Source organism: Canis aureus, chromosome 26 (assembly GCF_053574225.1).
Source record: "Canis aureus isolate CA01 chromosome 26, VMU_Caureus_v.1.0, whole genome shotgun sequence".
Classification (NCBI taxonomy): domain Eukaryota; kingdom Metazoa; phylum Chordata; class Mammalia; order Carnivora; family Canidae; genus Canis; species Canis aureus.
In genome coordinates this window covers 21,109,547-21,134,000 of record NC_135636.1, presented here as the reverse complement: position 1 = coordinate 21,134,000, position 24,454 = coordinate 21,109,547, and positions in this window count along the sequence as shown.

The window sequence follows — 24,454 nt, the reverse complement described above, 5'->3', positions numbered from 1 at the left end:
ATTGGAATTCAAACTTATGTATAGCTTGATTGTCCTTGAAGAGTAAGAGAAGATGTAGTCATATATGAGTTGATTTCCTTGTTACAGATCAGTGGTTCTCAATCTTGGCTGCATATAGGAACCACCTGGGAGCTTTTAAAATTCCCCATGTCCAGGCCACACCCTGGACCAATTAAATTACGATCTCTTGGGCTAGGACTCAAGGCATCAGTTGTTATCAAAACTCCTGAGGTGGTATCAGTGTGCAGCCAAATTTGAGAACCACTGTTTCATCACAGGAAGTCTGGTTATAGATGTAGAAACACCTACTGACTTGTTCACATTCATGGCATTTGATTTCATACCAACTTATCATGCTATGTTTGGCAACTGCTCTATATTTACAAAGTTTTGCTATTTCATCATCATCACCATCATATCATTATGATTATCATCTTTTATGCTTTTAGAGGAAAAACAATCATAAACAATTAAGATAAACAATTTGTAATGTAAAGTGGATGGAATGTACCAGGTGCTGGTTTAGAGAAGACGTGCTCTGAAGAGGATATTTATTTATTTAAAAGATTTTATTTATTTATTAATGAAAGACAGAGAGAGGCAGACACATAGGCAGAGGGAGAAGCAAGCTATACAAGGAGCCAAACATGGGGTGTGATCCTGGAGTCCCAAAGCCAAAGGCAGATGCTCACCCAGGTGTCCCCTAAAGAAGATATTTAAATAAAACTATGAAACAGTGGTTTTTGAAATGTGGTTCTGGGACTAGCAGCCTCAATGTCATCTGGAAACTTGCTCAAAATGCAAATTCTCAGGCCCCACCCCACTGCTCTTGAATCAGAGACTCTGGGAAAGACAGCAATAGATAATTGAATTGACATATTATTTTTACTTTTCTATTTGTTAAAATATTTGTAAATTTATATAGATTACTATAATAGCAAGCATTAATACAGTTATAACCTATAACCTGAGCAAGGCAAGATCTTTAACAAATTTATACTTAACCTCTTTCCCTCTTTTAGTTCTCTGGTAATAATATTGAGATTATTTATTATTATGTCTTATTGATTGATTGATTGATTAATGGAGAGAGAGCACAAGAGAGAGAGAGAGCACAGAAGGACCCAGGACTCTGAGATCATGACCTGAGCTGAAGGCAGATGCTTAACTGACTGAGCCAAACAGATGCCCCAAGAAATCTTTTATTAATAATTGCCTTGTATCTTATGCATATTAACAACAGGTATTTAGATTCAATTGCAAGTTTTATAGATTTCTTTTTAAGGATTGTTTTATTTGAGAGAAAGAGTGAGAATCAGCACAGGAGGAGTTGGGAGGGTAAGAGAGAGAGAGTCTTAACCGAACTCCACACTGAGCAGGGAGCCAGATGCAAGGCTTGATGCAGGGCTCTACCTCACGACCCTGAGGTCATCACTTGAGCTGAAACCAAGAGTTGAACATTTAACCAACTGTGCCACTCAGGTACCCCGATAAGTTTTGTGACTTTTGTTATATATCTTAGTATATACTATTCCAGGTATTCCATGTCTTATCTTGGATTTATTTTTTTATTTCACTGGGATAATTTTTCAGAGAGGATATATGAATATTGAACATTTTGATCCCTTGCCTATCTGAAGCTTTAATTTTGTCTTCACAGATAGATGATGGTTTGGCTGGGAATGGAATTCTCAACTCCAAATAATTTTCTTTCAGAAATTTGAAAACAGTGCTTTATTTTATTTTATTTTATTTTAATTTTGTTTATTGGAGTTCAATTTGCCAACATATACCATAACACCCAGTGCTCATCCCGCCAAGTGCCCCCCTCAGTGCCCATCACCCAGTCACCCCAACCCCCTGCCCACCTCCCCTTCCACTACCCCTTGTTCATTTCCCAGAGTTAGGTGTCTCTCATGTTTTGCACCCTCACTGATATTTTCACTCCTTTTCTCTCCTTTCCTTTTATTCCCTTTCACTAAAGTACTCCATTTTCTACTAATATTCCTTGTTGATGAGAGATCAGATGCCAAATCAATATTTGTCCTTTTGTTTATAAGGTTTTTTTACTTTGGGGATTTTTAGTTTATTTTTTAATGTAAATATTTTACTAGTTGGGACCTCTACATACATATCACTTAAAGTTATTTCCACTTATCTTTGGTGGACCATGTTAATCTGATGACTCAAGTCCTTTAGCTCAGTAATTTTTTCTTCTGTTATTTCTTGGATTATCCCTCTGTCCCTCATTTTCTTTCTTCCATCTTTCTTAAATTTTTATCAGATGAATGTTGGTATCTTGGAATTCTCTTCCGTATTTCTTAAGTTGTATTTTCACATTTTCAGTCTAGTTTCTTTCTTTCCTTCTTTCTCCTCCATTCATCCTATCCTCCTTCCCTTTTTGCATCTCTCCCTTCCTCCTTCCCTCCCTCACTCCTTTCTTCTCTTTCTGTCTTTCTTTTTGTGTTATAGTCTAAGAGATTTATCATCTAAGACACTATTTTGGCATTTTCAGCCATATCCATTATATTATTCAGCCCTTTAATTCAATATATTATTTTGGGAATCATGATTTTAATGCTAAAGGGCTCCTTTTCTTCCCTCCAAATGCCTCTTTTTTAGTAGCCTGTCCTTATTTTATGGGTCCACTATCTTCTCATAATTAGAATTTTAAAAAAGCTCTCATCTCTGTCTTATATTATTGATCTGTTCTTATATCCCTTGTACTTTAGTATCTTCAAATATCTGGCTATGGTGATAGCCACAAAAGGAGACAGTTCTCACAAGCGGAGATAGTCTCACAAAAGAGAACTAGATTGGTCACAATAGGTATCGTACATGGGTACCATCTGGAGATCTCTTTCCACGGTAGGCACATTTCTTTTTAACTTGCATGAACAGAGAACAAGGAAGAGAGACAAATCTGGATGAACCTCGGGGGGCGGTTGTCTCATTTCCTTTTGATAGTTTAGCAAAGAAGTGACTCAAAATATCTGAGTTAGCTTAACAGGTTGACAGCAGGAACTTAGCTGCTGAGATAACCTCTCCCAATTTCGTCCATCAAGGCCCATCCCTGGCCAGAAGATTCCATGTAACATAGTCTCATAGGTGTTTCCTTTCTCTGACCCTATCAACATATAGAACATTATGGGGTCAAAGTACAATCTATTAGAATGTTGATCATGTGAATACTTTATATATGCCTGGTCTAAGCTGTGGGTTAATGAGAGGTTCAGAGATTGTGTACACTCTTATTACTTCTCTACTTATAATTTTTTTTCACTTGATGAAACAGTATCACTTGATACTCTCTTTGGTGTCTGTACTACATGGTACTATGTTATGGATCTATGACCCATTTGTATGACAAGCAGGCTTGGGGAACTTAAGAAATCTCAAAATGAGCTGGCTTCACTCTAACTTGGGATATGTTTTAGTTTCTCTACATTGCTGCCCTTTGCTTTTCCTCTTCATGTTTATTGTGGAGTTATGGAGTTATCTCTTTGGGCCTATGTCTGCACTGGAGTCTTCTCCCCACACCTTGTTTAAAAGACATTTATTATAACTGCCCTAGAGGCAAATCGATAGCCAACAACTCTATACACAGGAGTCAGGACATATATACATTATTGCTTTTCATATCAACTATTGAGGGAGGAGGAGGAGGAGGAGGAGGAGAGAGGAAAAGAGAGGGGTGTGTGTTCAAAGTAGTACAGTGATGAGCCTTCTAATCTACTCACTGGTGGAGAGATATTGTGAAACTGCTGTTCCTTCAGTGTGATTCTAATGTTTAAAGATATAATTTTCTGTACAATGTGTATAGTTAATGCCAATCACAAACTTTATCTGGTGCTCAAGTGAAAAATTATGATCCATTTCAGTGCTGGAGGAAAAACTGTCAGCCTTATCAAGAGACAGTCTGTCTCTAGTCTCCATGTTGATTGAAGATATTTCAAGGCCAATAGTGACCCCAGGCAATTTTTACCATACATAATGATCTTAAAAGCAAGCTCCTTGAGGGTCTGATCAACCTATATGGGCTGGCCTTTATTTAAGCTTCTGTAGGATTGCTCCATTACCTGTTCCCACTCCTGCTTTATTAAATTAGAGCTTGGAGATTCTTTGGGGCTTTTTCGGGAATAAGTTATTTTACATGTATACATTCCTCTGCAATTCTATTGTAGGTGGGAATTTTTCTCTGTTCTGTCTTCTCACATTAACCTAATTCCATCTGCTTATGTTAAAAAAAATCTTGTTTTTGGAGTTATCCATTTATCCATTGATACATTCCCATTGGAAAGTTTTCAAACTGTAGAAGTAGAAGGCCATTTTTAATGTTCAATCTAGAGTAGACCTGAATCCTCATCTTTGACATCACTATGTTAAATGTGTATTCAAATATATATTTCAGATTCTAACCTTTCTTACCCATATGTGTATGTATGCTAATTTTTTTTTAGATATTTCAACTGTCTAGTGGTCTGTTTGCTCTATGTACAAAACACTCCAAACTCAGTGGCTTAAAAACATGTATGCTATTGTATCTCATGATTCTGTGGCTTGACTGGGGCTTAGCTGGTCTACTGACATTGCTTGGGCTCTGTAGATAATAATATTCATAACAATATTCTCCATTTTACATGCTATTCCAGAATCTTGTTACACTCCAATCAAATGGTGAAGTCTATGTCCCCTCCCCTTAATCTAGGTATGCCATTGTGAATTGCTCAACTAATAGAGTATAACAGAAAAGATTCCATGTAACTTTGAGGCTAGTTTGTTGAAGGTACAGCTTCCTATGGCTCTCTCTTAAAACACTTGCCTTTGGAAACCAGCCACCATGCCCTGAAGGAGCTCAGGCCATATGGAACCTTGGTCTTGGCTGAGATTCCAGCTGATAGGCAGCACCAACTTACTAGACACATAGTTGAGCCAGCTTGGATGTGAATCATCTAGCTCTCTGTCAGATTGACTCTAGTGGATGCCATATGAAGCATCATGTGAAAATGCCAAGCTCTGCCCAAATTGAAGATATAGAGTAAAATAAATGTTACTGTTTTGAGTCACTAAGTTTTGGAGTGGTCTGTTATGCAGTCATAGGGTAATTGGAATAGTCTCTCTTAAGCATCTGCAGTCAGATGGTCATATGGAGTTGGATATGTGTCGCCTTGGCACTCCTTGTTGTAGCCTCTCTTTCCACAATGAAAGTCGTACTCCTTACATGGCAGCTCAGGGCTTCAAAAAAGAGAACCTGGAAACTTCCAGGCCTTTTTAATGCCTGAACTTGGACGTCCCAGAATGTCACTTCAATCCATATTCAATTGGTCTCAGCAGTCACAGGCTCAACTCAAATTCCAGGGGAGGAAACACACACTCCACCTCCTGATGGGAGGAAGGTAGAACAGCATGTGCGTGCATATAGGAGGGGAAGGAATTGATGTTGGCCATTTTTGGAAACCAGCTGCTGCACTGTCCCTCACTAGATGATTAGGCCCATCAGGGCTCCAACCTTGCTTCTCCTGTTCACCTTTGGATCCTCAGCACCTATTGGCATGTGCTGTGGAAATATTTATTGCAAAAATGAATGGACACTTAGTGTAGAAGTGAAAGTGTTTGACTTTTGTAGGAGACTATTTTCTTTGACCAGAACACATTCATTTCTTTCTCCTCTTTCACTGCGCTGACTAATTCCCACTCCTCCTCAAAACTCAGTTTAAGTGTCATTTCCTTCATGGCCCCAGGCAGAGCTAATTACTCTCTCTTCTTGGCTCCTTTAATCTATTGCTCATGCTTCATTGTTGTGTTGGGCATTTCTCAGTTTCCTTTTGGGAGGATCTCAAAGGACAAAAATCATATCTTAGTCATATCTTTGAATGACTTCCAGTGTCTGGCAGGTAGTATGCTCAGAAATAGAGCCATGGCTTAGAACAGACGAACACTCAAAAATGGAATCAATTACTTCTAATTCTGGACTCTACCACTCAACAGAGAACTAAAAAAATTGAAGTATATTTTTAAGGAGAGGTTATAACTAAAGGCATTGGTATGGGGCTGGGACAGGCGAAGAAAGATCCTTTAGTCAAGAAAAAGAAAGTCATTTCCAAAGAAGAATAAGGAATTACTGAAATGTTAAAAACAATTACATGAGCTTGCAACCATAAGGAATCTCTAACCTTCCAGACTTTATGGAGATAATAACAGTAAAAGGGAATAGTAATAGTTCTTAAAATAATCTACAGTTGATGTGAGGAGTAAATGAAATAAAATATGCACAATGGATGGACCAATTCCTGGAATGGAGTACATACTCAATAAGTGGTAACTATAATAATGAAAACTTCAGCAATATTTGCCATTTTTTGACTGATCATTTTGTGCTGGGAGCTGTCCTCAGGGATAATACTGATGCCAAACAATGGGTGCTTCTTCACTCAAGTAATTTAACATGAAGCAAGAAAGGAAGGGTAACCTTTCTGGAAACATCAACAAGATTATTGCTCTTCAAGGAGCTCTTTCCTGCTGTTTTTCAATAGCACTACAGTGACTAGAATCCTCTCCAATGCAGCAGGGAAGAACATTTGCTGATTCTGCAAGTTGGTGAACAGGTGGAAAGCCTTATACGTGCTCAGCCATCATTTTGAAGAGCAGAAAATCCTACATCTGAAATGAAATCTCCAGTCCTAGGATTTCTAGATCTTGGGAATTTGAAGCTTATTTTATGTAGCACTTCCTTTCTGTTCAATTATAGAGCTCAAAAGGCTGTTTTATTAGCCTTCTTTTGAGAGTTATTCTGAATAGAAAGATGGCACAGACCTTACCTGATGGCCATGAGATGCTGATGAAGGATCCAGGAGCTGGCTCATGGGGATAGCCTCTCATGAATACTCCACAGCTAAGCTTTCGAGGTTGTCTCTGAGAATCCAACATCAGTTGAAATTGCTTTGTTTGCTATCTTAGATGGCCTGTTCAGGGGCACTTGGCCCAGACAGACCTCTTTGCTGGCTGCCAGCTAATTAATTATTTACCACCAAATGCAAAATAATGCTTACTGTTCTCTCTTTATATTTCTTCCTTCTTTTTCTCCACTGGGTTTTAAAAAATTAACCTTATTTTTACCTTTGTTGACTGAAAACAGTTTAATGGCCATCTCACTTATATACAAGTGAATTATTTGGAATGCAGGTAATTACGTGTCTCTGAATCTTTCTTTGACATATGACATCATGGAGATTTACAGTCACCTTTATGCAGTCCCTTACAATATTAGTAAATGTTCTGTTTTGATTGTTTTCAATATAAATGCTGCTTTTGGAGCCTGGGTTTATAATACAGAAATGAAGGCAGATGCCTTGTTGAAATAGGATGGCTCATTATACAAGTAGTACTAGGACACTGAATGATCTGTATGTCACAGATATTTTATATTTTATACCTGGAGATGCATTGGCTGAAGATACAATTAAGTTTTAAGCAGAATTCTTCAGTTAATATCAATATGTAAGTAAAAGAAAGTTACTTATTTTCTGAGATCTCTAGGGCAGTGGTTCTCAGCTGGGAGGAATTTTGCCCTCCAGTGGATGCTTGGCAGTGTTTGGAGACAACTTTGGTTGTCACAATTAGGGCAGAGTGAATGGAAGTGCTACTGGCATTTAGTGGGTAGAAGCCAGGGATGCTGCTCAACATCCTACAATGCACAGCTCCTTGCAACAAAGAATTATTTGGTTCAAAATATCAATTAATAAACCCTGCTTGAATGCTGTAAGTTCCATGACAATTACTCTGGATTGCACAAGTCAGTTTAAATGTGTCATTTATTTCCCTACCCTTACCTTCATACTATTATAGTGTTCTGTATTTTTGTAAGCCAATGTCAAAAAAAAGGCTGGCACATATTTTGGCACTCAAATATTTCTTCCTTAGATAAATATATGACTCTTGGTGCACATTTGTTCAGTGAATGAGGGGGCTAACCTTACCAGCTAATTGCAGTGTTCATGCAAAATTGCAGTTTTGCTCCTTCTTCACTGGTGCTCAGGCTTACAATTGTCAAGAGAGAAATTCTGTAGAGATATGGGAAGATAGTAATGAAGCTACAGGAAGCAGGGAGATAATTAATATTTCTCTGCTTCAATACTGAGATTACTAAGCCCTCTGAATAATAGTGGTTTATAAGGGCTTACACATTTTGTTGTAATATTTATATATAAAATATATTTATTTTTTTAAAAAATCACATAAAATAACTAATATTCACAGTGTCCTGGAGAAGAGCTTTTATTAATTTTTGTAGTTGGAAGCATTTATTGAGTGCCTTTTGTATACCAAGAACTAGTTATTTCCCCAAATTTTGGTGAGACTAAGAGAGTTTATATAATTAGCTGGTGAGTTTCTCTGAAAGTGTTGGCTTATTTATGACCAGAGAGTTCCATCTCTTTTGTGGCCTTGGCTAGATTTTATAAAGTGTAGCCTCTTATTTATTTATAATGGACTTTGAGATCCTTGGATGAGATGTATTACATATGTGTGAAGGATTAGAGGGCAGTTTTTAATAACAACAGGAATAATACTGCTTTGTGCTGCTAAACTGTAGATCTTTTCTTCTAAAGATTTAAAGCCCATTATAGACATAATTTGATTGTTGCTCTATTGCAACAGTGTTTTTCCTTCTCTCCCTGTCCAGTCAGATTTTTTCTTTATTAAAGATGGCATGAATACTTTCTCATGTTATGACCTCTTTGATAAACAGCTCAGGATGTTATAAAAGCAAAGCAGGAGATGTCTCAAGTAATTAGTGGTAGAAAGCTTGCTGATGCTCGGGTGTTAATGTTGCCAGAAAGCTCAGCTATTTGTGGGTTGCTCAGTATGTTTTTGTACAGATGTGTGTGAGGTTGAGTTTCAGCCATATGCCTGTGAAAGCATCAGGAAACATTTTGTCATGCTACTTCCTTGGGTGATCATTTATGACCAAAAGAAAAAAAAAAAAGCCATATTTCTGTCTTGTGAAATTGAGCTCGAATTCTGGGTAGTTTAGCAGTAATCAGTATATGCTTGGATCACAATTGCATGGGATGGTTTGTATTATATACCAATGGCAACTACTGCTCTAAATATGGAAATTAAATACTTTAGGTTCAGGCTGATTCGAATCTGTGGGTAGGAAACGTCTGATCTTTTCCAAGATAAGTTTAAAAGTGTGTGGAGTTTCCTCTAAGGCTACAACTTCTATTCATATTCATATGTATTTTTTTGGGGGATGGTCCCTTGAGGCCTCTTGGCAACCACCTTCTTTAATATGGGGAGAGACTGGGATCTATAGGAATGTCAAAAAAAAAAAAAAATCAAAACGTCCACAGAAGATTACCAAAGTGTGGTTGATCTAGATACCAAATCCGACAGTTCCAAGCCTCAAAAGATGAGTATCAAACAATACTTGGCTTCCTTCCCTTGAGGCATGAGACACTCACATTTACCCAGAATCAGCTCGTAATTTGGAAGCTTCTTATATTACTGACAGTCTCAGATCCTGCACCAAATTTCTCGTCCACTCCTAATCATAAGTAGTTATGTACAGTATTATGGTTGCAGTCTTGATGCTTCTATTATCAGCCTATCATTCTGGATATATTTCAGAGCCTCTGTAGCCATGGAACAATACTTTACTACATAAAGATGACCAAATGAAACTCACCTAGTAAACTATAGGGTTTCCTTAATGTGGCCCAATCAGTATATATTACAGTTCACTTAAATATTTGTAAATGGGGATGCCTCAGTGGTTCAGTGATTGAGCATCTGCTTTTGGCACAGGGCATGATCCCAGGGTCCTGGGATCGAGTCCCGGATTGGGTTTCCCACAAGGAGCCTGCTTCTCCGTCTGCCTATGTCTCTGCCTCTCTCTCTTTGTGTCTCTCATGAATAAACAAATAAATAAAATCTTTAAAAACAAAACAATGAAATTTGTAAAGGGATGAAACTGACCTGGTGTTTCAGAAATGATTTACTCTTGCCTTGCTAGATAATCTGAGTCTATGACCTTCTACTCACTTAGCAAACTGTGTTGTGCCATCCTTGCCCTCCCCACCCACCTTAGAGGCCATGTGCAACTCTGGTGGACTGTTTCTGTAACACCAGTGGCTTCTTCCCTCAAGCACTTCTGACTCTTTGCCCGAGGGCAGCTCATCCTGGTTTGGGCAGGGCACCAGTGCTGGGGAATCAGCACTCTCAGGATTGGCCCTCAACTATTGAAGGATGAAGGGTTGGTGGATAGGAATCCAGGTTTGCTCACCTATTGGGTCTGTCCTGAGCCGTATTTGGCATATTGTCTGACATGGTACCCAGTGGGATTGAACAGTAGTGCCCACAGAGGTGTACTATGGATAACACATTCCATCTCTTACCTGCTCTGGCCTCTCCCTTGTGATTTTCTGCTGTCACTTCTCAAATAAGCTACCTGCACCAAATTCTTGTTTTGGGATCTATTGTTGGGGTGACTCAAACTTAGCTGCATCCAATACAGTAGCCCCCTGAGGAGCCCTCCTTTTCTCTTCACCTTACATTCATTCAGTGGGTTACTAAGTGCTTTTGGACTATTTTCTAAATAAGCTTCATTTGTCTCCTTTTATGCTTCTAGAGCTTAGTCCCAACCCCTAGTATCTTATTAATTGTAATGGCATTTTAATGGGTCTCCCCATTTAATCTACTACCCCCATAACCAGTTGCCACAACACCACCAGAGACACTTTTCCAAAAGACAAATATGATCCTGCTACTTCCCAGCTTCAAACCTTTCAGTGGCTCAGGCCTTTCATCACCCAGTCCTTGCTTACTCACTCCATACCCTTCTTGAGCACCATAACTATTGCACATATTCCGTGGCTACAGGGTGGGGTTTATACTCCACTTTTGCCCAAACCTGTGAACTTCACAATTTTAAAGACAGAATAAACCTCATCTTCTCTCTTCTTTACTAACCATAGCCAGTGATGGCTTCTTCAGTGCTATCCCTCTGCCTTGGACATATCTACATGAAAGCCTTTATTCCTGTTTATTGTTGGGTGACTGTATTGGTTTTTACTGCTCAACTGTAAGTTCCTTGAGAGCAGGACCCCCATATGATTCCTAGTTCCTGACTCAGCAGTAGGCATGAAATCAACATTTGATCCTGACAAGGACAAATTGGCCAAAGACTTTGTCCTTTGGAAGTTTGCTCTGGAAAATATGGTTTGGGAAGGTGCTCTCTGCTTTGCTAACACCTAAGAACTGGTTAATGAAGAGAGACAAATTGGTGATGATGGTCACACAATCCAGAGGTTTGGTGGGAGAATGTGATTAAAATAATCACTAAATATTTTATATCAAAAAATGTGAGAGGCACCTGGGTGGCTCTATTCAATTAAGCATCTGGCACTTGATTTTAGGTCAGGTCTTGATCTCAAGGTCGTGAGTTCGAGCTCCACATTGGGTTCCGCACTGGGCATGGAGTCTGCTTAAAACAAGCAAACAAAAAACATGACTGGTGCTTCATTGTTAGGTCTATTTATTCTGCTGTGTTTAATTTCTTTTGAATGGATATACTTCTAAGCTCTTCCTGAACATGTATGATGGAACAGAGGCAAGTTTGCAGGAAACTCTAGTCCTTTGGGATTTATTTTGCCCCCTTTCCAGATCTGTTAAGTCCCAGAGTCATTGAAGTCAGTGAAAGAAAAGTTACAAAGTAAAATAAAGCCATGTTAAATTCTGTCTAATCTTGGCTTGAAAGTTAACTGGATTTCTACTGGTTGGTTGTACCTCTATGTGGAAACATGTGAATTGGCCAAAGTGTCCAGTTATGTTCCTTCTGAGGGAGGACTTGAGGGGAGGACACTGTTTTTCTGGTGCTTCTCCTCCCTTCCCTATGGAAACATCTCCATTCTGGAAGCCAGATTCCCATCTACTGTTCCGGAGAAGGGATGGGGCAGGCAGATTCATCAGTTTATACATGGTCTGGAATGGGATGTTGATTCTTATTCTTTGAAGCTGTAGTCCATGACTCAGCCTCATTCCCTAGAACTTCCTGGTGTCAGGGTAATATGGTGGAATGGAGAAAGTATGGCACTTCATGGGTGTCTCCATGGAGGCTCTGTGGACATATATGTGCTGAGAAAGGGCAGAGATACCAAGCAGGGTTGAGGTCAATTGTGGTCACCACAGCCACCTCCTAGCTGCATTGGAATACACAGCCACACTCATGGTGATGGCTGGGATACATCTCCCTGGCAGGATGGAAAGCTAGGTGTTCCCAGCCTCGCAAGGGGCTGGGAACTTCTTTTTAATTGGGTAGAGCCCTGAGGCCTATGTGATGGGATATAGGCGTACCCTGTAATATAAATAAAGCCACAGGTGTGGGTCTACCCCGAGGAATGGAGACAGGAGACATTGGCCAAGACAAGGCAGAGGGGAGGCTGGGAAACGACTGGCTGTGAGCAGGGCACAGGGGTCCAGTTCCCACGCACAGTGAGCGGCCTATATCTCTGAGTTCCCAGCAGAACAGCCCTCACTGACCCAGCCCAGGGTTTCGCTCTCTGGTATGGATTTCCTCACTCTTTCCATGGGGAGCCTGGTGTGCCCTGTCTCTTTCCTCTTGTGTTTTTTCTCTGCCTGCCCAGGCCTATCTGAGCTTGCAAGGTGGTGAGACCTGAGCTCGAGGCTGAGGCTTTTGCACTCTACATTCCATCTCTGCTCTCAGATAAAGTCTATCTTTTCTTTTCTTTTCTTTTTTTTTAAGTTATTTATTCATGAGAGACACACACAGAAAGAGAGACAGAGACACAGGCAGAGGGAGAAGCAGGCTCCATGCAGGGAGCCTGATGTGGGACTCGATCCTGGGACTCCAGGATCACACCCTGGGCTGAAGGCAGGCGCTAAACTGCTGAGCCACCCAGGGATCCCCAAAGTCTATCTTTTCAAAACTAAAAGCAAGGACTAAAAAATGGTATATTTCCATCAATGTTAATACTTTATTTTGATCCATTTTGTTAAAGTATCAGATATTTCTATTTTAACAATAACAGTTGTAATAGTTTATATTAAAAGAAAGTTTTCCATGTGATTCAGTCCTGTGTTCTTTGTTTCCATAATTTTGTTTAATCTTCATGGCAGGTCTTTAAGGAACATATTGCTATAAACTCCATTTATAGACAAGGGAACAGAGGAACTGAGAATTTTTTTTTAAAGATTTTATTTATTCATGAGAGACACACAGAGAGAGAGACAAAGACAGAAGCAGAGGGTGAAGCAGGCTCCCTGTCGGGAGCTCAATGTGGGACTCGGTCCCAGGACCCTGGGATCATGCCCTGAGCCAAAGGCAGATGCTCAACCACTGAGCCACCCAGGTGCCCAGGAACTGAGAATTTAAGCAACATGCCCAAGTCACACAGTAAGTGGAAAAGCTGGGATGGCAACTCCACTGCAGCATGATAAATATTTCCCATCACTCACTCCTTGCTTAATACATGCAAACAGTATGGGCTCAGGTTCTTTGTAGCATCTGGGAGACACTTGTGGTGGGTGCAATGCTGCTGCTGAGGCACGCTCTGCTTGTTACAACAGACAATAAATGTAGGTGTCCATATTTTTATTGACCTCTTACCTTCCCAGGGGCACTCATCCCTCTTTCGGAGGTATTCTTAGGTTCATTCCCTCCCATCATCAATTGCCAAATAAATTGTTTTCATGCCCCTCTGTCAGCCCAGAGAGTTGGCTTTTTCTCCTCACTGCCATTGGTACCCCACTTTCTCTCCCCCACAAGGTTAGAACGGTAGCTCTAACAAGACTAACACACATAACATATCCTCAGTTGTCTGTTCCACGGGAAAGAATGCATCTGTTTATTCAGGAAATCCCAGAGAAGTGTCACTGTGTTGAAACCTGCACCGCCTGATGTGGAAACCACCAGCCCCACGTGGCTACTGAGCACATGGAATGGGGCAAGCTGCAATTGAGATGTGCTGTGAGTGTACAGTGCCAAATTTCAAAGATGCTAACAGGTGAAAAAAATGTTAAGAACACTTGTTAATAACTTGTTAAGTAAGCATTGACTATAGGTTGAAATGATGGCTTAGATAAAATACATTATTAAAATTAATCTTACCTGTTTCTTTTTACTTTTTCTAATGAAGTTAGTAGAAAATTTAAAATCGCATATGAGGCTCACATTACATTTCAATTGCACAGCACTGCTCTAAATCTTGTGCTCACTGTTTGGGGCAAAGAAAGGAGGGAGGCACAGCACAGCCCTGACTGAGTTCCCAAACTTGTGGGGAGTTCACCTCTTTTGATGCTGAGGCTCACAGACCCTGTGGGTGTCCCTGCAGAGTGCATCTGCATTTTAATGGGAGGCAGATGCTTTCATCTGGTGGGAGTACAAGCATCAGTGACCAGCTGGATAGATCAATGTCAGCTTCAGGCACTGGGTTGTGGAGGCTGTGCCTCTCTGCTGTTCCCTGGCACAGCGCCTAGAGAGAGCCCTGAGCAATCAGTAGCTGTTCAGTGATTACACGTATTTGGGTCGCAAAGCTTTCTGCCTGGTGTCCCTCCTCACTTGGGCGGTTGTGTTCTCTGCTTGTACCAGATGGATTCCCTCCTCCCTGCCCCATCACCAGCCCTGCCAGGTCTCCCTCTTTAATTATTCTCTGAGTACCCCTTCTATGTTCCAAGTCTTCACCAGAGCCTCCCCCATCTCTCACTTAGATTCCACCTAGTCTTTCCACCTCCATGTTAGCTCAGGGATCCTCATACTCTAGTAAGAATCAGAGTCACTTGGTGGACTCATTCATACACACGCTGCTGAGCCCCACCCCCAGAGCTTCTGACTCACTGGGCCTGGGTTGAGGCCTGAATATGTACATTTCTAACAAGTTTCCAGGTAAGGTAGATGCTGCTGGTCCAGGGCCACACTTAGAGGATCGCTGGCCTAGCTTAATGATCTTCCTGAAACACAAATCTGATCGTGATATTCTTTTCCTAAGATCTACAAGTAGTAGTTCAGAGACAGAACAAGCAGGAGGAGCAGCAGGCAGAGGGAGAGGGAGAAGCAGGCTCCCCAATGAGCAGGAAGCCCAATGTGGAGCTCGATCCCAGAACCCTGGGATCATGACCTGAGTGGAATGCAGATACTTAAGGGACTGAGCCACCCAGGCACCCAGGACTTTCCTGATTCTTGACCAATCTCAGGAGCAACAATGCTACATCTCCATCCTAGGGTCTCTAGTTTCTTAGAACAGTATGTCCACCTCCAGTTTTTCAGGATCCTAGAAAGCCCATGTACTGTGTTTTTTCTTTCTTCTCTTAGCTATGTAGTGGATTCTTGAGCCTATCACTTCTAGATTAATATAACTACTTTTTTATAGAGCACCCATTTTTGCATGATTTAGTGCTAAGGATGACACAAAACAAGCCAATGGACATAGTAGCAATTCTGGTGGCTGCATAACTTGGATAAGTTAACCTCTCTGTGCCTATTTTTTCAATTATGAAATAGGGATAGTAATAAAACCTAGCCCATAAGATAGCTATGAAGGTTAAATATTGACCTTTTGTTAAGTGAGTACACTTACAATTCAAGACAAATATGTGATACCCAATATGTGGAAACTTGCTGAAAAGGAATTAGTAAAGTAGTAGTGAGTTTAGGATAGGCTATATAAAAATTCATGTGGATTTTGAGAATTTTCCTTACTGGAAAATAAATCCCATAGGCGAGAGCTGTCCCCTAGAGATCCATATCAGATTTCATGTTAAACTGAGTGTATATTTGAATCTCTGACTCTACTGTGTGCTGAATCTGATGTCTTTATGGATTCCAAGGGAAGGATCAAGCTTTGATAATCTGTTCAGTGTAGGTTAATCAACACAGAGAGCTGACCATCCCATGCTGGGATCAAGTGCATGAGAACAAAATTCAGTGGACTAGGGGCCCTAACCATGAAGGAGCATTGGAATGGAACATTCTGTGCCAGCCTTCCAGACTTTGCTTTCCTGACTCCTGGGTGATCTTCAAAACTGCCCACTGAACTTGAGCCTAATCTCCCTCTCTCAATCTCAGCTTGCAGATTTATTATCTTTTTCCCCAAGTGGCATAGCTTTATTGATTCCTAACCACACAATGGAAAAGGAAGATTCACTATGTAGACTTTCTAAGCTAATCATAAATCCCTCTGACATGGGATGTATAATAAGTTGCTTAGCATACTTACTCATAATTGCCAAAGCCTGGAAACAACCCAAATACCCTTTTGTAGGAGCATGGATATACACACACTGTGGTATATTCATCCAATGGAATATTACTCAGCAATAAAACAGGACAAACTGACACACACAGTAACATGGATGGAAATAAAAAAGATTTTGCTGAACAGAAATAGCTAGAGAGAAAGGAGTATGTACCATATGATTCCATTTATATGAAAACTTATTACAGTGACAGAAATAAGAACAGATATTGTCTCTGTTAGAGAATAGTTTAAATGCAAGGGACGCAGAGGAGCTTCCTGAGGTGCAGGAAAAGGGCCATGTCTTGACCTGGATAGTGTTTATATGGGTTAAATGGTTAAATTCATTGAGCTGTAGTATTATAATGCTACTGTATGCAAATCATACTTCAATAAAAACTATTAGCATTTTTACCTTTATAATGGGGAAAACTTATGAGAGAAAGGAAAGGGAATATTTAATAAAACTTACCAAATGAGAAGTCTTTAGGAGTGAGAATTCCTGTTTAATATGTCTTGCTGTATTGTTACCTAGAATTTATTTCAGAGGCTGATTAGCTAAGGATCTTTTGTTTCTTTCTCTTCCTTATTTGCCTGTGAGCCTCCTGATTTCAGTGCTTATTCACACCTTAAAAGAGGTGTCAGAGGAGAAAGCGAAGTGCCACAAGTTGCGATTCAAAGGTAATGTAGCATTCAGAAAAGGACAGATTTTGGGTGAGTTTCCTAAAGGCAAGGCTTCAGTGGGGATTCTAGAGCAAGTGATTTGTTGAGGGAGAGGTCTCTGGTGAACCTGTGAGGAAGGGAAGCAGGTTAGGGCATGGAAACGTGGGCAAAGATGTGTGCTGGGCTGAAATCCAGCCTCAGCCTGATCCCACAGAGAACTCCAGAGTGGGAATGGCACCACTCTGGAGTTGTTTCATCTGGAGGCAAGAGGGTTGGGCTTTCGTATCCCTGTGACTGACAATCCCCGGGGGGATTGCCCTGTGTGCACACGAGCTTGTGCATGCACGTGTGTGGCAACATCTAGGCATTTCTTGGCAAGGCAGATCTTGTCAGGCAAAGACACTTTTCCAGACACTGGAGCAGCTGTGATCCATCAGCAGAGATAGCAGCTGGGAGATGCAGCACCTAGCTAGTAAAGGGGAGCTTGGTGGGGTACCAACAGCTCCTGTGGGGAGTCATGTGGCTGGTGCAGCAGGTGTTGAAGATAAATTGGTATGCCATTTCAGGGAATCACAGGGCAAGGGAACTAGGGACCTAGTTCCCCCACAAGGGAAGTCCACAGAGCCTCTGAGCACAATAAGAAGATGGATAGGACATGGACTTCTTTTAGAGAAAGTGGAATATGCTGTTTGGAATTTGAAAAGCAACCTCTAAAGAGACAACTAAGTTATGTATTCCAATTATAGACACTCAAAATGCTCTATACTTTTTTTCTTCACTATATTTAACACAATTGCAATTAAAGTATAATTTTTCTGCACTTACTTAATTTTATCCCCCCCCCCCCCATAATACTGTAAAAGCTGTGGAAGCTCACAGTAATACTACAAAAGCAGTTCTGTGTCTCCATTGCCTGGCACCTACCTAGTAGGTGCTCAATGAATAGTGATAAATGATGAGTGAATGGGCTTAGAAAAACGAAAGAGATGCTCATAAAGGTGACATCTTTTATTAATTATTTCATTACCTGAAATACCTTCTCTGCTGCCCATACCTATCATAGTCTGTTCTTTAGTGCCCAGCTCACTACCTATCTGTTATATATCCTCCCCTCCAACTCCTTGTATACAATGTCATCTAACTAATAAATATGGAAGGCCTACAAACCTTGCTTTTCCAACTGTTTTTATGTATTTACCTGTAATCTAACTCATTATGGAAAGAGAATGGTTGGAATTTTTGTGATGATCACATTAATGTCTTGCTTCTGGTTTCTAGGATGCTTCTTGCACCATTTCTGTTATTTGCAAAGCACATCTCTCAACCATTACCTACATAAGTATTTTAAAGATCTGCTTAAAAGTCATGGAAATCATCCTTTTTCCTCTGAGTTCTACCACTCTGAGGACACTTACTTTTGCTTCTTTGTGTGAGAGTCCAGACCTGCTGGCTCCTTTACAATAAGAAGTAGTGCTATAGGTACACAAATAAATGTCTTTTGTACTGTTAACATAAATGTGTAGATGTTAGGCAGTCAATCAAAATTATAGATTGACTTAACAATAATAAGGTTGGAAATTGGACAGGAGGGAAGATGAATTCTTTATCTTTTTTTTTTTTGAAGTGACTCGAGTTCAGTATTTAATACCTAAAGAAGAGAGATACCAATGGGAGAAGTATATCTGAGAATTATGTTACTGCCAATTAATTGGTATCAAAAGCCACTCCAGTGTGGGATGGAGTATGGTTTCTCCATGAATTTTCTTTTCTTTCTTTTCACATCTAGTTGGGGTGATATATACCAAACTTGAGTGATAGAGACCTTCCCCTATAACTTCACCAGTCTCACATTTTACGGCAATTCTTCCCAGAACTGAGTCATGTGGTCTGTGGTCAGCATGGCCCAGCCTGTCTTACTGGATTTGGCACAGATGTTGATGATCACCCCATCAGCTTCGAAACAAGGGTTTATAGTGCCAGCAATTCATATTAAATGAAGCCCGTTTCCTCTATAATGTGAGAGCACTTTCCTGATCAGTCTTTAATCGAAACAGATGTTTTTAAAGAGGCCTAGAACAGGATATGGAAAATTTGGCCAACAATCAAATATGGGTTCAAAGGGAGATCTTTGATGGCACCCTTTGAGCTGTGGGCATTGTTTAAAAATAGCACATTGATATGATACTTTTTAAAAATGCAACTAACTGCTAGAAATTCCTGCTGAATTCTAGAAAGCAGCCATCTGATTTCACGAAGATTGTCCATATGTGAAGTGCCAGAAAGAATGTGGCATGAGCTTCTTTCCTGTGGAAGTGGGTTATGTCAATGCTGTGCTGTGTAAGACTGTAACTTACCTCTCATAACCTCCTTATGAGTTAGGAAGCAGAGTTACTTCTTTTAGCATATAGTTCTAGAGACACAGAGAACATGTGCCTTATCCTGAACCTGGTTTATACTGGGGAAACTTCTTCCAATGTTACAAATACTAATTAAGGTACATAATTGTGCTTACTACTATGCTAGATCTAAAGATATACAAATAAAGCAAAGTGGTGAAGCAGAGAATGTAGAATTAGAAGGGATTTTTATGGATTAGCTATTACAAATCCCTCATTATAATAGTGAAGTGCGAAGGGAAAGAAGAGAAAGTGAACATTTATTATGTGATGATTGTATGTCAGGCATGTAAATTGTATTATTTACTCCCCCCAAGAGCTCTCTGTGGGAAAAGATGATAATGTGAATATATTTAAATTGAGTATAATGGAGACATTGTGCCTTTAACTAACTTGAATTCTTACAAAATTCCTGTGAGATAGATGATACATTCTTCATTTTAGAGAAGAGGAAAGTGAAACTCAGAGACGTTAAATACCATTAAAAGCAAATGGTTGAGATTTGAATTGGTCTGTCTACAGTCAAAGTCCTTGCTCCTTCCTGATCCTCATATTTCAAATAAGGACACGAAGAAGCAGAGGGATGACACGTTTCAACCAGGCCTTCTGATTGTGGCTGTCTTTTTCCTATTTCATATCGAATGTGCCTATGACAAGGGACTAGGAAAAACAAGCATGAGCTTGCTGGGGGCCGAAAAGCCCTGGCCCCCAGTTAATTCCTCTTCCCAGATTACATGCCTTTTCTCTCTTTTTTTTTTTAAGTATATTTTTTTTAATTTTTATTTATGAAAGTCACACAGAGAGAGAGAGAGAGAGAGGCAGAGACACAGGCAGAGGGAGAAGCAGGCTTCATGCACCGGGAGCCCGACGTGGGATTCGATCCCGGGTCTCCAGGATCGCGCCCTGGGCCAAAGACAGGCGCTAAACCGCTGCGCCACCCAGGGATCCCTAGATTACATGCCTTTAATGAGTAGCTTTAATCTCCTATTTTCCAGGGGAACAAGTTCCAGAGACCAACAAACTTAATTTTCTTTTAAAGTGTTTCCAAAATCGCCAGTGAGACTACTTGGAATATTCTGTTTGCTTAACCCTATGTTAATTCTTGATTTATGAAATTTTAATCCACTCTTTCCTAATGAATTCATATTATCAGAAATCCGTTTCCAGTCTCCTATTCTGTGTCCCACATCTCTCTTCTCTCTTGTGACTACTTTGGATTGCTCAGGCTGGAGTTAAAACAGTTTTCTTATTCTCTCTTCAGAGCTGCTGGAAATGAGGCAATGATTATTCTCTGAACAACACCCATTGAATATTTGGAGATAGATATGGAATCTTCTTGCAGCTTTTATTAATACAAATTTTTCTTTTAGAGCAATTAATTAATTAAGCAAAAATTAATACAATTTTTTTTTAGAATGGGGTGATCATCCATACATGCTTTTAATGATTGGGGTAGGGCATGGAGGTTCCTTCACCATGTGTTTGAACAAGGTGGAACCCAAGTGTACTAGTATAGAACCTATACTTTGGTGGTATAATAACAGCTGAGAAAGGCTTTATAGCACTGTGTGAATTTCAGATGATCCTCTGCTCAGCTTAAGGGAGAAGGAAATCAGTCCAATGACAGTGATTAGGGAGCCAATATACATATTTGTGGTGATCAAACATGTTAATCTGGATTCTTACCTCTAATGACAAGGCACCATGGTCAATGAGATTAGCCGTGGCCAGAGACTTGACATATATGGTACCTGATTGTGTAACCAAGGGAGAGTGTCTTCATTTCTCAGGTTCTTCTTTCTCTTGGGTGAAATGAGAAAGTCAAACAGTAATCTCTAGGAACTCACCTAGATCTAACAATCTATATCTTGGAAGAATTTCTAGGATGGGCATAGCATGTTCTGCTCCATATCTTGGATAAGCCCAAAAAGGGTGAATTACTTATGGATTGGTGGGGGAAAAGACTGATATCCCATTGGAAAACCTAGCAAGAGAAGACAACATGGTGTCCTGAACCAAGAATCAGGGGCCTGTGACTGAAACTCAATCTTGGCTATTGCATGAACTTAACTGGATGACTTCGAATGAATGACTAAAACATTTGGATCTACACTTCCTCATTACTTATGAGACAATTCAAATTCAGTGATCCTCTGAATGCCTACTGTTGATGACTTCTACACGCTAGTCACTGAACTAGGGGTAGAAAGGTAAATAGGATATGATTTCTCTTTTTTTAAAGATTGATTTATTTATTCATGAGAGACATACAGAGAGAGGCAGAGACACAGGCAGAGGGAGAAGCAGGCTCCCCGCAGAGAGCCCGATGTGGTACTCAATCCATCCTGGGATCATGCCCTGAGCCGAAGGCAGATGCTCAAATGCTGAGCCATCCAGGCATCCCAAGGATATGATTTCTAACTCTGGAGGCTCACAGTTTGTTTGGAGAGCAGTAAATAAACCATTACAGTGATTATTTTAAGGGCTATAATAGGATTATGTTCACGTGCTGCCCAAATGAGGAGTTAGGAATTTATAGAGTAGGAGAAAGGACAGGGAAGACTGTGGAGGTCACATTTGGTTCAGTACTCTCAAGACAAGAGGATTGAGAAGAAGGACATTCTAGGCAGAGGGATGAGCAAAGATAGGACAAGGAGAGGACAGGACAAAGAAATCTGGGGCAGTGATTCTGGGTCAGTAGTATAGAGTGAGAGGAGATAAGGGGAAAGAGTGAAGAGGCTGAATGGAGGTTGTACTACACTTGTAATGGACATTTATGCTTTGCAAAAAATTTGAACTTTATCCTGCATGCAATGAAGGATCCATTGAAAGATTTTAGGGCATGATGTGATCTGTGTATTCTGGAGGAGAAAATAGAGGCAAGGGAGGAAGAAAGGCAAGTAAGTAGAGTAATTAGAAATTCTTTCAAACATTCTTAGAAGAGATGAGAGCCTGAACAAAGGTCTTAGCAGAGGAAGTGAAGGAGCAGGCTTCAGGTTGGGAATTGGCATGTAAGTGGAATCAGAATTGGCTACATAATTTGTGGAGCCCAGTGTAAAATAAAATTGAGGAGCCCTTTCTTAAAATAGTTGAAAATTTTAAGATGGTGAGAACAAAGCATTAAAGTAGCCCTTGTAAGCATCGGACCCTGAAGCTGATTTTGAGCAGAACAATGCTTACTTTATTTACTTCCAAATTTATTGTAATCTTAGGGTTTATAAGATTACACAGGTTAAGTGGGCCCATTTTGCAGGTAATTTCATTCTGTTTATTCTGTCACATGTTTAGACTTTTAGCTTATGTAATCTTTTTGAGTTGTCATGCCAGGAGGTAAGTCCAAACAAATGCCCCAAAGTGAGGCTTCCTGGAACCTTCAATAGGTTTTCTGGAGGAAAGTTGTTCTGTAAGTCACAAAACAGAGCAGGAATTTCTTATAGAGAGAGCTAAGAAAAGAGAGAATGAGGTAATGGAATAACATCAAAATAGAGCCTTATGATAGGGTGATGGAGAACTGAGGTTATTTAATCTGGAGACAGACAGAAATAGAGAAGGACTTCATTATAGTATTTGTATCAGTTAGCTATCCCAGAACAACACTGTATGGTAAACCAAACCATCCCCCAACTCAGTGATACACAACAACCATTTATTCTCATGGTCAGGGGGCTGCAGGAGAGTTGTGGTTTAGTTGGTCTACAGTGGGCCCAGGTGGGTGACTCTGCTACAGTCTGATTACTGGTTAGTCTTAAATCCAGGCTGTGAGTTGGGTTCAGGTCTGCTCTAGATGTATTTGTGTGTGTGTGTGTGTGTGTGTGTGTGTGGACTCAGGCTGAAAAGTCAGTATCCAGGGAGTATTCGTTGTTGTTGTTGTTGTTGTTTTGGATATTCAGTATCCTTAAAACTTTGCTCTGACCATCTTTTTATTGCAAATGGAATGAAATTTGCTTGGCTATTTATCAGACACTATGCCTATTTTTGGGTGCCATTGATATATGTGCTAATTTTAAATGGGCTATTATCATGTAGAGTCCCTAGACATCACAAAAGAAAGGTTTGTATATTATTCAACTGAAAGTCCAGTAATGTACCCTCTAGGACCGAATAGAATGATACCACATCTTTGTATTGTGTTGGTTTACTTTTATTGTTATTTTATGATGAGGCACAATTATCCATCTCCCCCTACTTTAAGATTTTGTTGTTTTCCAGAGGAGTCTTGGGACTTTGGCATAGCCCTCCTAACACAATGCTGAGTGGAAAATATTACTAATTAAGGGAAATGATCTTTATGTGCCCATTGCCTTTATATTATTTTTATTTATAAATTTAACCTTATCCAAGATTAGCTGTCTTGGGGTCACAACCTCAGAGATTTCCTGGGAATGATCTAAAACTGACCCCAAACAAGAGGGTAAGGAGAGACATAGGAAGGAGACAGGCCACTCCAGATGCTAGCTGGCAAGTTTAAAAAGCAAAGGAACTTACAAATGAGGCTCTTTGGCTGCAAGAGGAGTGGATCTCCATCCAGGACATGTTCTTGTCACAGCTGTTCCAGAAATGTAGGAGGCCAAGCCAAACTGTGGAAACATATGTAAGGCTTCTATTTGTATACTATCTGTTAACATCCCATTGCCCAAGGCAACTTATAGACCAAGCCCAATGTCAATGGAGCAGAGAAGTAAACTTCACCCACAAAAAAAGGAGGAAGAGGATAAATAGTTGCTGAATAAACTTTCACAGGATTCAAGAAATCACATTTTCTTTCACCAGCTATTGGGGTTGCTGGATAGTTACACCGAGGATCATATTAAAAGGAAGGGGGCTCAAAGAGTCTTGGTTAGGTATATAGTCCTTTCTGACAGGAAGCATTGCTCTTTGGTAGAAGGTGGGGGTTTCTGCAGATCTTCAAGGGAGGTTCATTCTGCAGCTGAGGAGCCTTTAGGTGAGGACCCACTGGCAGGAAGGGGCAGGGTTGAAGATAAGTCATGTGATCTTCCCAGATTCCTTCAAGTGTATATGGATCTAACAGTGGTCTCAAGTAGCAATGTCTCAGGATGAGTGGTTGATTCTCAGGGGGAGGAGACACTGAGTGTCTCCTGGCCTCTGTGAAACCACCTCTCTCTTTACTGTCTTTTCTCATGAATC